Below are 14909 nucleotides of genomic sequence, written 5' to 3'. Positions count from 1 at the left end.
AGAGAGACAGTGTGAGCAGGGGAGGGTCATAGAGAGAGGGAGTCACAGACTGAAACAGGCTCCAGGCTCCGAGCTGGCTGTCAGCACAGAGTCCGACACGGGGCTCAAACCCACGAACCGCAAGATCATGACCTAAGCGAAAGTTGGACACTTAACCGACTAAGCCACCCAGGCGCCCCTAGATATTTAATATCTTTCTTACCTTGGAGTTGGCATCTGTTGTCTTTTCCTGTAAAACCATTTCCTGGTTCTTTGTATGCTCAGTAATGTCCTGGAAATTTTCAATATCATTAGATTTTGGGTCCAGTTAAAATCCTACTTGTGATTTAGCAAGCAGTTGTTCTGAGGGGGGTGGCTGCAAGTTCTGACCACTCCTCTGTGGACTGTGGTTTCAATATCAGTTTCATTTTCAAAGCCTTGTGCTGTTTGGATCTGTCCTGCAGATGTTCCCAGGTGGCTAGCGTGGAACACGGGCAGTGGCCTACCACATAGTTCAGTCTTTATGTTACCTGCTGTTTATTAAGGTCAGATGCATGGATGTAGAGCCCGGGTTAAGTGAAGGAGTTCATGAACAGCTTTTTGGGGACAATTTGCTAGGCTCCTCCCATTCCATGATCTTTTTGTACCTTGTGGTTTGCCAGGATCCCCTTTGTCACCTTTTCTCCAGAAAACTTGGAATTGGCTTACCCTCTTCTGCTGCATATTTCCCACAGTGGCACCTGTACCTGGGTCAGGTGGTGGGAGAACAGAGAACGAGAAAAGCAGCAACAGGGGTTTACTCCACCCTCTCGGGGGCACAGCCCCTCTGTTCAGAGGAGAAGGTTCCTTTCCCTTAGACTTCTCTGGGTGAGGGTACAAAAGCATGGAGAAACGAAAAAAAATGGGAGCTTACTTCCTTTCTCTCTGAGTGTTAAGAGGCTCCTTTTTTTTATTTCTCGCGCCAAAACTAGAGGGCTTCTCTTGGAACTCTCTGCAGTGCTGGTGATGCCCACGGCTGACTTTTGGACTGCCTTGACTCGAAGCTGGGGGATACTGAAGGAGAAAAACACCAGTTTGGTATTAGTTTGAGAAACCACTTAGTTCCTCAGTCTGCCTACTATTGTTTACCTTTCAGAATTCTCGAGTAGCTGCTCCATACCTTCTGTTCAGGGTTCATAGCTGTATTCAGAAGAAAATATGCAGGGAATGTGCTTACATCCTCTTACCTGGAACCGAGGCTCCTGGAAGGCTTGTTTAGAGCACAGCTTTCTGGCCCCCACGCTGAGAGTTTCTCTGATTCCCTTAGTTTCAGGGCGGGAGAATTTGCACCTGTAATAAGCTCCCAGAGGCTGCTGATGCTGCTTGTCCCAGAACCACATTTTGAGAACCCCTGATACAGTCTATCCTTAAATAATCCTGGGAAAACTTTTTATCCAGAGTAGACTGTAAGTCAAGTTACTTCATTTTAATAACATTAAGTACCCAGTGGTTTATTATTTAATAAGCTGAGAGAGAAAGGACAGTGGAAATCCCTTGGTTGAGCAGAAGAGATTAAAAGAAATAAAACATTATGGAGTTTATTAATCTATTAGATGGCCAAATGAGAACTATGGTTGATACTTTAAAAGTTTGTAGAGCTTTACAAGTTTGTAGAATTCAAGACTTGGGGAAATTTTGTCATGGGGAATTTCCAGTATTAAAATATCAGCTTTAGGTATAAATTTTTAAAGCAGAATGTCTTGGAACATCTAGTAACTTTTGAATTTCTTTGTTTGTGGGCTGTATCTTTGACCGTAGGAAAGACAGTCAGAGGAACTAAATTTTCATCTCATTTCTGAATCACAAGGAAAAGCTGGTTGGCAAAGGAAGACCCACCTGTCCATGCCATCCTGGCAATGATGAAAGTAGGGGTGTGGTCAGATACAAGTACCAGGCTTTCCATGTATATATGTTCTAAATTTTTTTTAACATTAATTCATTTTTGAGAGACATAGCATGAGCAGAGAAGGGGAGAGAGAGGGAGACATAGCATCTGACGCAGGCTCCAGGCACTGAGTTGTCAGCACAGAGCCTGACGTGGGGCTCACACTCACAAACCATGAGATCACGACCTGAGTTGAAGTCAGACGCTTAACCAGCTGAGCCACCCAGGTGCCCCTGTATGTTTTTAATCAAAGAAAAGGTAGATATTGCTTGAATGTGTATCACAAGAATGGGAGTTTTAGAAAAAAGAAATATGCTTGCTCTCTCTGGTCTTTAACACAGGGCTTGAAAAGTGATTGCTGGCTTGGATTCTTTCTGTCTCCCACTTTGATATGTGCTTTGAGGAAAATCCTGGAAGATAGAGTTGCTCAAAAATAATTGACTTCGGATCAGGTATATAAATACCTTATAAAAAGACAGAGCAGTCCAGTTACCTGTTCTGACATGTACACTTCTGTCTTGGGCTCTGGGTGCAAGGCCCTCCCCTGGGGGGCCCCCACAGGGTTTAAGGCAGGGTCTTACTCTGTTGCCTGATGCTGTTCCAGTGTGACCAGCTGGAAGCACATTCTCCTCTGGCCTGTGCACCGGCATCGAGGCTGCCCACGTCCAGAGCGGCTGTCATACTAGAGGAATGAGCTTGTCTGCCACAAGAGGCCTTGCCACTTTCCCCAGGCCCCTGGGGGAGATTTTCCATGCTGCTAAGGACTCCATACAGGTGGGAATTACCACCTCTGGGCAGAACTGTTTTCCCCAAGTTGCAGGTCTGGGCAGAAAATTAAAAAGAGTGGAATCTTAAGCCCCAGGGGCCACAGACCAGAGAAGGCACAGGCCTGATGAGTCCTATTTTCTGTGTGCCTGCTTTTGCCTGTCTGCAGACACACTGCCTCTGATCGTCTTTCCTGTCTGAACTCTTAGCCCCAGGGCATCATTCCTATGACTGCCATGGAGTCCTCCAGGCCACCAGGAGGCAGTAAAGAGCCTTGGAGGCCTGCTTCTTCCAGTGAAACCCTACAAGCCAGGCACTGCCCCCCTTTAAGAAGACTTTACTTCTCATTAGGCCCTGACCTAAAAAGGCCTCATTGTCCCTCTGCTTGGGAACACACTTTGTCATTCCTGGGTTGATTGTCCATCTGGCGGCCAGCATACCCCAACTCTGTCACTCTCAGTGTGGCACAGGGAAGGAGGGGCTGTGGGGAGGAGGACACATGGTCCTGGTTCCCAGGAAAGCCATGTGGGAGAAGGAGATAAAGACTCAAGACACTTAGCGTCTACAGGTCCCATCTGTGTGTAGCTGTCTTGACTCTTGCTGAGGCTGCAGGTGCTCATATGCTGGCCCACGTTTGAGCATGTTTCTTCTTGGAGTATGACCACTCCTGTTCTGTTCCTGGCAGTGTGTGCCCTCCTTGAGGGCAGGGGCCACACGGCAGTAATGTCTGCATATCTGCATGAGCAGGACAGAATCGTCACTAAGCACCTCGACTCATGGGCCAGACAAGTTTCGATTCAAATCTCTGTGTAAATGCCAGAAGCTTTGTCTCCCTCATGAGGAGTTGGCATTTACATTAAAAAACAAAAAAGGAAGAAGCTTCTGTCAGTCTTACGTGCCCCACAGAGCTTGTGATGATGCTCAGAGGTGTGTGTGGCATGTTGCAATGTTCCTAAAATGTTAGTTCCTCTGCTCCCTTTGAGCTCCCCCTCCTTCTCTGCTTCCAGAGCTTCATGCTGTGGTTGGCATGGAGAAGGCGCACATAAAGCGTTAGTTGAATGACTGAGAATGGCTGAAGAGAGAAAACCAGTTGTGACTCAGCAATATGGCTAGTTGGGCCCCCCGGGGACAGGCACCCCCCCATTTCCCTGGACACTGGTGGGAAGGGGCTGCCATAGGATCAAAGTCTTCAGTGGGGAAGCAGTGGGTTCTCAGGGTCGGTCCCAGCCCCTGCGTGAGTGATCTTGAATCATACATTTTTACTGAAGATGCTGCTGTGTCAGGTAGGGTTACTTCCTTAAATAATTCAATGTTGGAAGATTTAACTTTCACTTTCCTGGATTTCAGTGAACCCATCCGTAACATTTCACTGGGGTTTGAGGTCCTTTCCATCTGTGGATTTTATGAATTACTTATTCCTTTTTGCTTTTTTTTCCTAAGATTCAAGCTGAATTTTTTTAAGTTTATTTATTTTGAGAGAAACACACAGAGAGAGAGAGAGAGCGAGCGAGCATGAGCAGGGAGAGTCAGAGAGAGAGGGAGACAGAGAATCCCAAGCAGGCTCTGCACTGTCAGTGTGGAGCCTGATGAGGGGCCTGATCCCTCAGACTGTGAGATCATGACCTGAGCCAAAATCAAGAGTTGGACACTTAGCCATCTGAGCCACCCAGGCATGCCTCAAGCTGAATTTTTAATAGCTATTAGATTCAAGAGATGTCACATTATAAATTTTTTGTAATTGTGGTGAAATATACATAGTTTAAATACCTATACATAAGATTACACATACAATTTTGAATAACCTAAAGTGTGTCATGCTGGCCATTTTTAAGCATGCAGTAGTTCTGTGGCATAAAGTACATTCACATTGTTAGGCAGCCATCACCACATTCATGTCCAGAACTTGTTCATCTTCCCCAGGTGAGACTGTCACCATTGAACACTAGCTCCCCACTCCCCTCCATCCCTAATCCCTGGCAACCACCGTACTACTTTCTGGCTCTCTGAACTTAACTACTCTAGGCACCTTATATAAATGGAATCATACAGTATTTGTTCTTTTGCATCCTTTTATTTCACTTAGCACAATGTTTTCAAGGTCATCCATGCTGCAGGCTGTGTCAGCATTCCCTTCCTTTTTAAGGCTGAATAATATTCCATCATACGTATAGACCACATTTTTGTTTATTCATCATCTGTCAACACTCATTTGGGTAGCTCCCACCTTTCAGCTAGTATGAGTAATAGTGCTATGACCATGCGTGTACAGATGTCTGTTTGAGCACCTACCTTTCTTGTTTGCTTTTAAACTTGCTTAGGAGGGTCAGGGCAGCTTAGGTTTGCAGGCTGGGGAGGGCCTCTCCTTAAACTCAGGTCCTGAGACCCAGGTCAGGACACTATTCAGAGTTCTCTTGGCCTACTTCAGGCATCTACTGGGTGATAGGATCTGTGGGTTTCTTCTGGCGATCCCTGCTCATGGAGAGGGGCAGTGGTATACATCTCCAGAAAGACACAGGAAAGTTTGCTCTGGCTTTGGGTGGAGTCTCTCTTGACAGACCAATGTCCCATTTCTTATGTATGTGTTGATTCACAATCAGGGTCTGTAAGGCAGATGGGGGCAGGACTGTACTGGCCCAGGGTCCTTATTAGCCACTACACAACCCTCAAAATCATCCCCATTGTTGCTCATTAAGGATTGCATGGGTCTAAGGGATGATCCAAAGAACTCAGACCATGCTGGTAGTGTGCTCAGTGGTTAAGGACTAGGATTCTGTATTTGGACTGCTCGAGTTCAAGCCTCAGCTGCCACTTACTGACACCCTGGGAACATTACCAAATCTTTCTTAGGCTCACCTTTTTTTTTTTTTTTTTTTCATTTGTCAGGTGGGAAAAAGAATTGTGTGTCCTTTCTGGGTTTGTTGAGAGAATTAAATGAGATGATGCATTTAAAACCCTTATGTAGCACAGGGCCTGACATGTGGTTAAGTTGCTCTGTAAATATTAAGTATTACTGTACTTGCTTATGGCCACCTCCCCTTGCCCAGCCTTGGTCATTAGTCTAAGTAAGCACAACCCTCAGACATAGCCTGGTCCATGCCTTCAGTGCATTTCCCCTTCAGTTATTCTCTCTCTGCAAAAGCCTGAGCGCAGCTCACCCAACCTGAAGGCTTGGTGAAAGGTCTGACACCTTGTAAAGCCTCACTCTTTCCTAATAACTTTGTATGAGATTCTGAGGCCGCCTGGAGTGTTTACGCTTCCGGACCCCAGCACTGGGGACGGGGTGGTGGCTGCCACTGGCTTTGTAAGCTCCAGGCGGTTGGGGCCAACTGGAGAGGTCAACACCACCAGAGGAAATTTCGTCCAGCTTCCATGGAATAGGAATATTAATCTGACACAGGGCCAGAGCAGGCCGGACCAGAGGGAGATGAAATAGTAGAACAAGAATGTAGTGCTTTCTGGTAGAATCAAGCAGTGGATGGCTGCAGCAAATCGGAACCAGATTTTTGAACATGGTGCTGATGGTGGCGGATGGGAAGGTGGTCTCCTGCTTCAGGTCCTCTCTGCTCTTCATCCATAGAGCCATGCCTGGGGCTGTTTGTCCTTCACTGTGTCCTCTGCCATGCTGGGGGATGAGAGTGGGTTTGCAGGTCTGCCTGCTGGCTTCCTTTCACTTCTGTTTGGTCCTTTATCTGTCCAGATGATCTAGAACAATCTACAGGCCCAGTGTGTGGTCTTAGGTCATGGGTTGGAGGGAAGGGCTTAAGTGATTGCTATTTCCCTGCAAGGGAGACTATTAGGCAAGGTGGAAGCACCTTCCTGAAGCTGGCAGGACACCTCCACCTGGCCCCCAGGAAGAATTTCCTGGCTTTTGTGTTACCATGTCCTGTTCACCACCTCTGGAATGATGCAGAAAGTGAGGACTGTCCTGGGTCAGGACAGAGATGGCCTCTGGGCCTTAGTGACTCCACCTTGCCTTCAGGCCACCTTGTCATCATGCTGAGATTGCTTTTCATCAGGAGATATTTGCAATTAGAGCAGCACGGAAGGAAGGGTGGGCAAGGGGGCAGAAGTACGGGCTTTCAGGTCTGCACTTGGCTAGCATGCACGCTGTCTGCAGAAGAGACTGCTCAGGTAGACAGGGCCTGACGACATGTCTGAAACTGAAGCTGCCCTGTGTTCCGAACAGATGCCAGTAATCGCATCCTTTGTGCTCATGAATTTTACAGCATCCTGGTGGCAGCAGCTAGAATCACTGCCCACTGTGGCTGCAATCTAGTGTCGCCAGGCGCGTTGGCTGGGAAGAGGCCCAGATTCAAAATGCTCTTCCCTTCATTCACTGCCAGTAAGGCCACAGAATATCAAGGTTCAGTGTTCAGGGTCTGGAGATAGATGCCTGGGGTTTGCGATCTCCATTTTTCACTAGTTATGTGACCGTGGGCCACAGTTTAAACTGTTCTGTGCCTCTGTTTCTCTGTCAAATGGTGATTATAAGATATGCTCACCAGGGCTGGTGTGAGGAGTTAAGTTAGATAATGCACAAGAGGGTTTCAAGAAGTGTAGGCCACACAGGGGTTGATGTGCAGAGAGAGCAATCCTGTGGTTTCTCCTGGGCTGTGATGGTGCGCTCGTGTTTGTGATATTTACAGCTTCAGCCAGTTTTCCAGACATAGGCACAATGTTACAGAGCTCAAACCTTTTGAGTCAATGAACGTTTGGTGTTATAATTGTTCGTTATAAATACCTGGCATTGTTTCAAGTGCATTAAATAAATGCAGAAGATGTCACAGCTAGAAAGGACCTGTGACATTAGTCATTACATCCAACCTCCTGCCTCCACAGAGAAACTGAGGCCTGGCAAGACGGCGTGTCCTGTGCATGCCCCAGTTCCAGGCAGTAGAAAAGCAGAGGCTTGAAGTGAAGACCTGAGTTTCTGGCCCAGGGCTCTCACTGCCTCCCATGGGGGTGCTCTCTTCTCCAAACTCTTCTGCAGAACAGCCAGAGATAGTATGGCTGAGCAGATATATGCTGGTACAAATCCACTCAAGTCTTTGTGCCATTTGTGGTTTTGATGGCATTGGCGACCGAGCAAGAGAAATTACTCAGGATGTGCACGGAACAAATCACTAAGTGACATTTCCATGAGTGCTTATACGGAGTTGTTGTAAGTTTATGAGTAAGCTCTGGGGCACCCGGCGTCTCAAGGTCTACTTTATTGGTAGAGTAGGTGGGCATACCCCTGGGGCATGCGAGTCTTCTTTCTAGGGTAGGTTGCACTGGAGTAACCGTGGGCTCTGTGTGTGTGAGCCTTAAGTATTTAACTGATCTTAGTTTTCAGCATCCTAGCTGGTGACAGGAAGCTAGGGAAGGAGAATCCAGCCACTCTGAGATTTGAGGCCAACACACAGGTGGTGGCCTTAGTGGTTTCCAGGAGGGTGTATAGTGAGTGCTTGAGGCTCATTAATGATGGAGGGGTCATGTGGTTTTCCTAGCAGGAAAGCCACAGGGAGGCCTCTCTGCCCACATGCACTTTTAAAGAGCCCACATGGCTCTTTTAAAATCTTCTTCTGTCTCCCCTTCTGACTCTTTTAAAATCAAGGGTATTTTATTTTTTTTACTTGAGAGAGAAAAGGAGAGAGAGAGCATGAGCAAGGGAGACAAAGAGAGGGAGAGAATCCTAAGCAGGCTCCATGCTTAGCGTGGAGTCTGAAATGGGGCTCAATCCCATGACCCTGGGATCATGACCTGAGCTGAAATCAAGAGTCAGACACTCAATGGACTGTGGCACCCAGGCACATCCGCTTCCAACTCTTAATCTCACTCTCTTCTGGAGAATTTTCCCTTTGTCCATCATCTCTCCATGGACAGCACTGAGTGGCTCTGGGTATCGCAATGCCCCCTGAGTCTAGCTGTAGCAAGACTGTGGCCTTTTCTCTGGGGTCTTTCATCTGCTGCTGGACTTTGTTCAGAAGACAAAGACAGTGCTGTTTGGGGATGTGGGCGACCGGGTGCTCTGCTCTCCTTTCTCCATTCCTTTCCTGTTCCCTAATTGCTCTCTCAGACCACCCAGCTAACGCCTCTCCTAGCTTTGATGTCGGTTTCCTCTGAACCTTGGAAAAGAAGACCTGTCACATGGCTAGTCCTCTGGCCACCAGTCCCTCTGATGTCTGATCAAGCTGTGAATGTCTTCTGTCCAGCCGACAGGCCACGGCCTGGAGCTGGCACAGCCCCATGCCTGTGGGGAGGCATCCAGATCCTGGCCTTCCTGTTTGAAGGTGTCATTAAGGGCCATGGGTCTCCAAATTCCCTTCCCTAAGAAGTGGAGGAGATGGAGATGTCAAGTGGTCCCCAGAAATCACTCCAAACTTTCCTGTTTGTAAAATACAGACCATCGCCTCGTGGCGGCACACCCACCTCCTCCTGGTGTACCTGGCCCCCTGATTGAAGCTTGAGCTGGGGAGAGGCATAATTTATTTCGGACCCTAGGAGAGGTGATGGATGGTGCTGACTGAGTGGATACGGGTCAGGGTCTACTGGTATTGCTGGCATAGAGTCTCAATCCGGAGAGGCTTTTGCCTGCTCCTTCCCTTTCTATTCTTAAAAATCCCTGAAGAAAAGGCAGCACCTTTGTTCTCAGTGCCATCCAGCCTTCCTCTTTCAGTGCCATCCAGCCTTCCTCTTTCACTAGTGATTTATGATTTGAGATCTCTTTTCTCTGCCTTCCCAGCTGCCCCCCTCTAACCATAGCCTGCAAGAGTTAATTCAGTTCTTGGCCCCCACCAGGAGGAGTCTCAATTTGCCAGCAGAGTCAGCCCAGGATGAGCATTATTGAAATTGCTAATTTATTTCTATAGCTTCAGTCTCCAGCCTGGAATGGAACAATGAGACCAAAAGTGTTCCAGACACATTGTTTGTTTAATAAAGGAACATTCTTCCAGCTGAACTATATGGCTGTTTGATTTTTCTGGTTTGATTGGTTAACCCTCATACACAGTTTGGATTTTTCTTGTTAGAGCTGATGGGGGTAGGGGGTCTAGAGGTCCATGAGCCCTTCTGATTGTTATATTGTTCTTCTCCTGACCCTGGCCTCTCACCTAGTCAGAAGGTTTGACTTCTATAACACTGTCCTGCGTCCGGAGAATTGGTTAAAGCTGTAAATCTCACAAAAATGAGTGTGCTGTATGGCCCCAGGAGAAATTACAGGGTTGCCCCTTCTGAATTCAACCCCTTTGGCTTTGCAAAGGCTGTTGATTTTATTATTGATCATTGAGTTTGATCTGATGCATTTCACAGACTTGGCTCTGTGGTTGTGCTGTTGGCTCCAGGGGCGGCAGCTATGCTGATGACGAGTTTTTCCGTTCCCCCCGCCAGATGCAAGAGGTGGTAGGGTAGACGCAAACCTACTCCTCCCTTCCTTCTGGCAAGTCTGATGTGGATGCATGCATAAGTGGGTTTCTGGATGTTACTGATGGCGTGCGTTAAAAATTCCTCTTGACATACTGCCAGAGGCAGGGGGATAGATGGAATGACCTTTGGAAGACCCTTCTTGGTAAAATAGCTATGAATTTTTTTCTTGTTCTTCTGTAGACTGGACAGTTCTTTTTTTGTGTAGAGATATAGGTAGATGACTGTATGACTTGGCCTGGAAGGGATGCCCTGAGCTCACCTTTGTCTCTCTGGATCCAGAAGAAACCATCACAAATACAATCCATGATGCAGACAGTGAGTTCAGTTTGGGGTATTCAGTATGAAGTGCTTCTGTCCGTCTATTTGTCCATCCATCCAAATGCTGCATTTAGCAAGTGTCTGCTAAATTTTAGAAACTATGTTAATGTGCTCTGTATTATCTAAATTTTGTTTAATATTTCTGTTCAGTGAAATCAAAGACGATTTCAATCCTATTTTTACTTGATCTTTCTTTTGCATTTGACACAGTTGACCACTTCCAACTTGAGATTTTCTATTGCAAAGGTTTCCAGGGTCTGTAACAGGATTTGTACCTATATTTCCTGTGCTTCTCTGTGCATCCTTGTTATTCCTTCTCATGTGCTCTTCCCCCCTTATCTTCTGTTGAAGAAGCAGTGTTCTGAGAGTTCCATCTTCATCCCCTCCTTTTTCTTTGACCCTTGTGTTCAAACACTCTGGGAAGTTTCACCCTTGTCACTGTAGCTAAGTTATTATTTACATGCATATGATGATTCTCAAGTGGTCCTACTCAACTTAGCTCATGTGCTCCAGGCTCTCCTGCCTGTCTCCTGATCACACAGGCCTAGATGTCCAGACACCTCTCAGACTCCATGTGTTCACAGATGAACTTAACATCTCGTCTGCCAGTTCTGTAACCTTCCTGATTCTCTATCTTGGGCATTGTCCTAACCATTCTCCTTCTCAACCATGTCAGAATCTGGAAGCCTCTCTAGGTATCTCCCTTCCCTCACATCCACTTGGAGACCAACTCACGTCAGTCCTGTTTCCATATCCATTTCCACCTCTCCTTCCCCAGTGCTGCCATCCTGATTCTGGCACTCGGTATGCACCCCCCTTACATTATTGCAGTATCTCTCAACTGATCCTTAGATTTCCTTTTCCAAACCGTCTTCATGCTATATCGAGTTGGTCTTTCTCCATACAGATCTGATCAAGTCAGTCCCTTATTTAAAAATTTTCAATGGCTTCTAAGCACCTAAGATCAAGTTCACACTCCTTATGTATGTTGCAGCAGGTTTCTGTGATTAGCCTCTTGCCCATGTCTTTGCTTTATCTCTAGTAAGTCTGTTCATTGACTTGACCCTAGACACACACCCTAGACTCTGGTTACACCAAACCACTGAGCTCCTGAAGTGTGGGAATGGTGTCTTATTCCTATAACTCTAGTGATTCACACTGGTCTTGTACCTGGAGGGAGCTCACTAAGCATTTATGGTTGTACAGCCCCCTAAGATTATTTTTCCTCTTCTGATCTATACCTGAGCTACACTTGTCTGTTTAGACTTTTTCCTGCCTTATCATGTTGGAAATCTACCAGAAACCTTGGGTACAGTCAACTTTTATTATCTGCCTGTAGTTCCATCTGCTGTTTTGATTGTATGAAGGCAAAATTATTAATATGGACTGAGTTTCACATGGGTGCTTAGCCCTGACCCTGGTGCCGCCTCCTTCCCTTTGCCCCCATCCTTCAGCCTGGAAGCAGGGAATATGGGTGGCCATAATGTCAAGCCACGTTTTCAAGGGAGAAGGATGAAGGAACACCGTTCCATTCTTACAGACCCTTCAAACTTGTGGTTGTGCCACCGGCCCCAGGGTTAATATTCTCAGTGGCCATTTCCATTTTCTTCCCTCCAACCAAATGTTAAGCCAGACCTGAGTAGAACAGGAGTAGCACTCTGCTTTAATATAAAATTTTAGAAGGTACGCCTTTGCTCCCTGCTCCATTTTCCATGGAAAATTGAAATCTTAGTAAAGTTACTGGACAGTGTGTTCCTCCAGAGGAGTGCTGAATCTCAGTGCCACCTCCCCTAAGTTCTCTAAGTAACAAAAGACACATTTTCAGCAAGTATGTGTATGTTCACATAGGATGCCGTATAGATCAGTGTGGGAAAATGACGTTCCCATAAATCTGTCAGATCATTTGGGAATTGCTGTCTAGTTTTGTTGGTATTGGGTACTTGCTTCTATGACATGTGGACTAAGTTTAAGAGAAAGTCACTAATGCTATTATTCAGGGCAGTCGAGTGTTTGCGGCATAGGTACTATTATCCAGGCATGGTGCTGGAACTGGTAATACAGTGGGGAACTGAATTGGTCCCTACCCAAGAGGCAGTGTGATATTTTGGAAAGGCATTAAAGTCACATAAACCTGAGTATAAATCTTAATTGCATCCCTTCTTATGATGTGGTCCTGAATAAGGACTCAATCTTCTTGAGCCTCGGTTTCTTCACCTATAAAGTGAGGATTATTCTACTTCTCCTACGGTCTTATTGTAAGAATTAGAAAGTACATCAAACATAATTTGGTTAGTACAGTGCTTTCCACTTTATTAAGTGGAGACTCCTAATTACTGTCTACTGTTATAGTAGCAATTACAGTAAAATATAAAACTCAGATTTACCAGTCTGCTTTAGCTGATTGTAATAGTGAAAATTTATAAGCTTTATTCTGTAATAGAGACTCTGTTCTTAGTGCTTTATATGTATTAATGCACCAAATCCTTACAATGGTATTAGGAGGTCGATACTTTCATTATTTTGTAGAAGGGGAGACTGAGGCACAGGAAAGTTACATAACTTACCCCAGGTTGCACATTGGTGAATAGTTAGGTGTGGACTTGAACCCAGGCAGTCTGGCTTCATGTTGTGTGCTCTTAACCACCATGTTGTACTACTGCCTCTCTATGAAGTACTCAGCCTGATAATATTTCTTTTTATTTTAAATTGAGAGAGAGAGACAGAGTGCGAGCAGGAGAGAGGCAGAGAGAGAGGGAGACACAGAATCTGATCTCTTGAGCTGTCAGCACAGAGCCGTATGTGGGGCTCAAACTTATGAACTGCAAGATCATGACCTGCTTAACCACCCAGGCACCCCAATATTTCTAAGTGCATAACTGTATTTGTTTGTTAAGGCTGCCATAAACAGTCGCCCCAGACTTGTTGGTTGAAAACAACAGAAGTTTATTCTTTCACAGTTTTGGAGGCCAGAGTCCACAGTCAAGGTATCAGCAGGTTTGTAACTTCTAGAGGCACTGAGGGAAGACTGGCCCATGACCGTCTCCTAGCTTCTGGTGGTTGCCGGCGATCATGGGATTCCTTGGATCATGGCCACATCTCTCTAGTCTCCACCTCTGTCTTCACATTGTCTTTTTTCTCTTTGTGTCCCTTCCTCTTATAGGGACACCAGTCATTGGATTTAGGGCCCACCCTCACCTTAACTGACTATATCTGTAGTGACCCATTTCCAAATAAGGTCATATTCCGGGGTTCAAGGTGGATGTAAATTTTAGAGGACACTGTTGAACCCACAATAATAACCATTTTCTCTTCACTTCAAATTGGGAACTGATAAAGGAATGTTTATTTACTGCCTTATTCCAAATGGCAAGTGAAATAATTAAAATAATGCTCTAAGAATCATATGTTAGAACATGATTCTTTTCTTAAGGTTTTTATTTAAGTTACAGTTAGTTAACATACAGTTAGTTTCAAGTGTAAAATATGGTGATTCAACACTTCCATACAACACCCGGAGCTCATCACAGCAGGCACACTGCTGAATCCCCATCATCTATTTCACCCATCCTCTCACCCACCTAACATCCAGTAAGTTTGGTCTCAATAGATAAGAGTCCATTTCTTGGTTTGTCTCTTTTGTGTGTGTGTGGGGGAGGGCCATGGTCATTTACTTCTTTCTCAAGTGGCCAGATATCATGATCCCTCACCCATACCCTTGCCTTCTCTAATCAAACACCTTCATCCTCATTGGATGTGGTCTTGAGTTCTTCTTTTCTCACTTCTCTCCTTTGAATGGGCTCTGGTTTGTCTGTCCCTCTGCTCCCTTGAAATGCATCAGTGAGAAAAGAGTACTCCTCTTTGCTGTTCTAGATGCAGCTATTGTCACATCAGCTTTTTGTAGTGCTCACATCATGTTGAAGCCCTGGAACCAGTTCTGCCGCTTACTGCAGTGATTTTGAGCAAGTCACAGCCTCTTTGAGCTCAGTCTGGTCTTCTAAAGAATGAGGATCCTCCCACTCCATCACAGGGATATCCCAAGTCAAATGGCCTGACGGGTCTGGATGCTTTGTCTTACCTGTGCAGCATAATGAATGTGTTGGTGGTAGACACTAGGCATCTGCTGTGGGTTCAGATGAAAGGCACTAGAAGCTCCCACAGATGTCTGCCTTCCATAGTTGATCCTGGTCCCTGGAGAGCTATTAGTCGGGGTTAGTTAGTGTGGGAGGGGGTGGAGGAATGGATCCAGGAGGCAGTGTGTCTGGTCCAAACTTTTGATCAAGAGGTGCGCCCTTTGATGTAGCAGAATGGAGTTCCCTCCAAGAGCTATGCTGAGGCCAGCAGGCCAGCTTGCCCTCCCCTGCATTCCCTGGCAGGCATTGTACAAACTTGTGTGGCTGGGTTTTGGCTCTGGGCCATCTTCCCACTGGGGCTTGTCTGCCTCTTGATATCTCATGGGTCTGTCCTAGTGATGGTCTCCCTAGGTCATGAGATGTGAAACATGGGCCATCATATCAGGGCG

At 46.1% G+C, this 14909-nt stretch overlaps 1 protein-coding gene across 1 annotated transcript in view; it reads left to right on the top strand.

The window, feature by feature from the left end:
* Positions 1 to 14909, top strand: part of ANO2 (anoctamin 2) — a 334204-nt gene that overhangs the window by 26915 nt on the left and 292380 nt on the right. The gene's annotated exons all lie outside the window — the stretch shown is intronic.

The sequence above is a fragment of the Hyaena hyaena genome, unplaced genomic scaffold, assembly GCF_003009895.1.
Source record: "Hyaena hyaena isolate Hyena2069 unplaced genomic scaffold, ASM300989v1 scaffold_760, whole genome shotgun sequence".
Lineage (NCBI taxonomy): Eukaryota > Metazoa > Chordata > Mammalia > Carnivora > Hyaenidae > Hyaena > Hyaena hyaena.
Note: the sequence above shows the minus strand (reverse complement) of the source record. Positions and strands in the feature narration are given on the sequence as shown.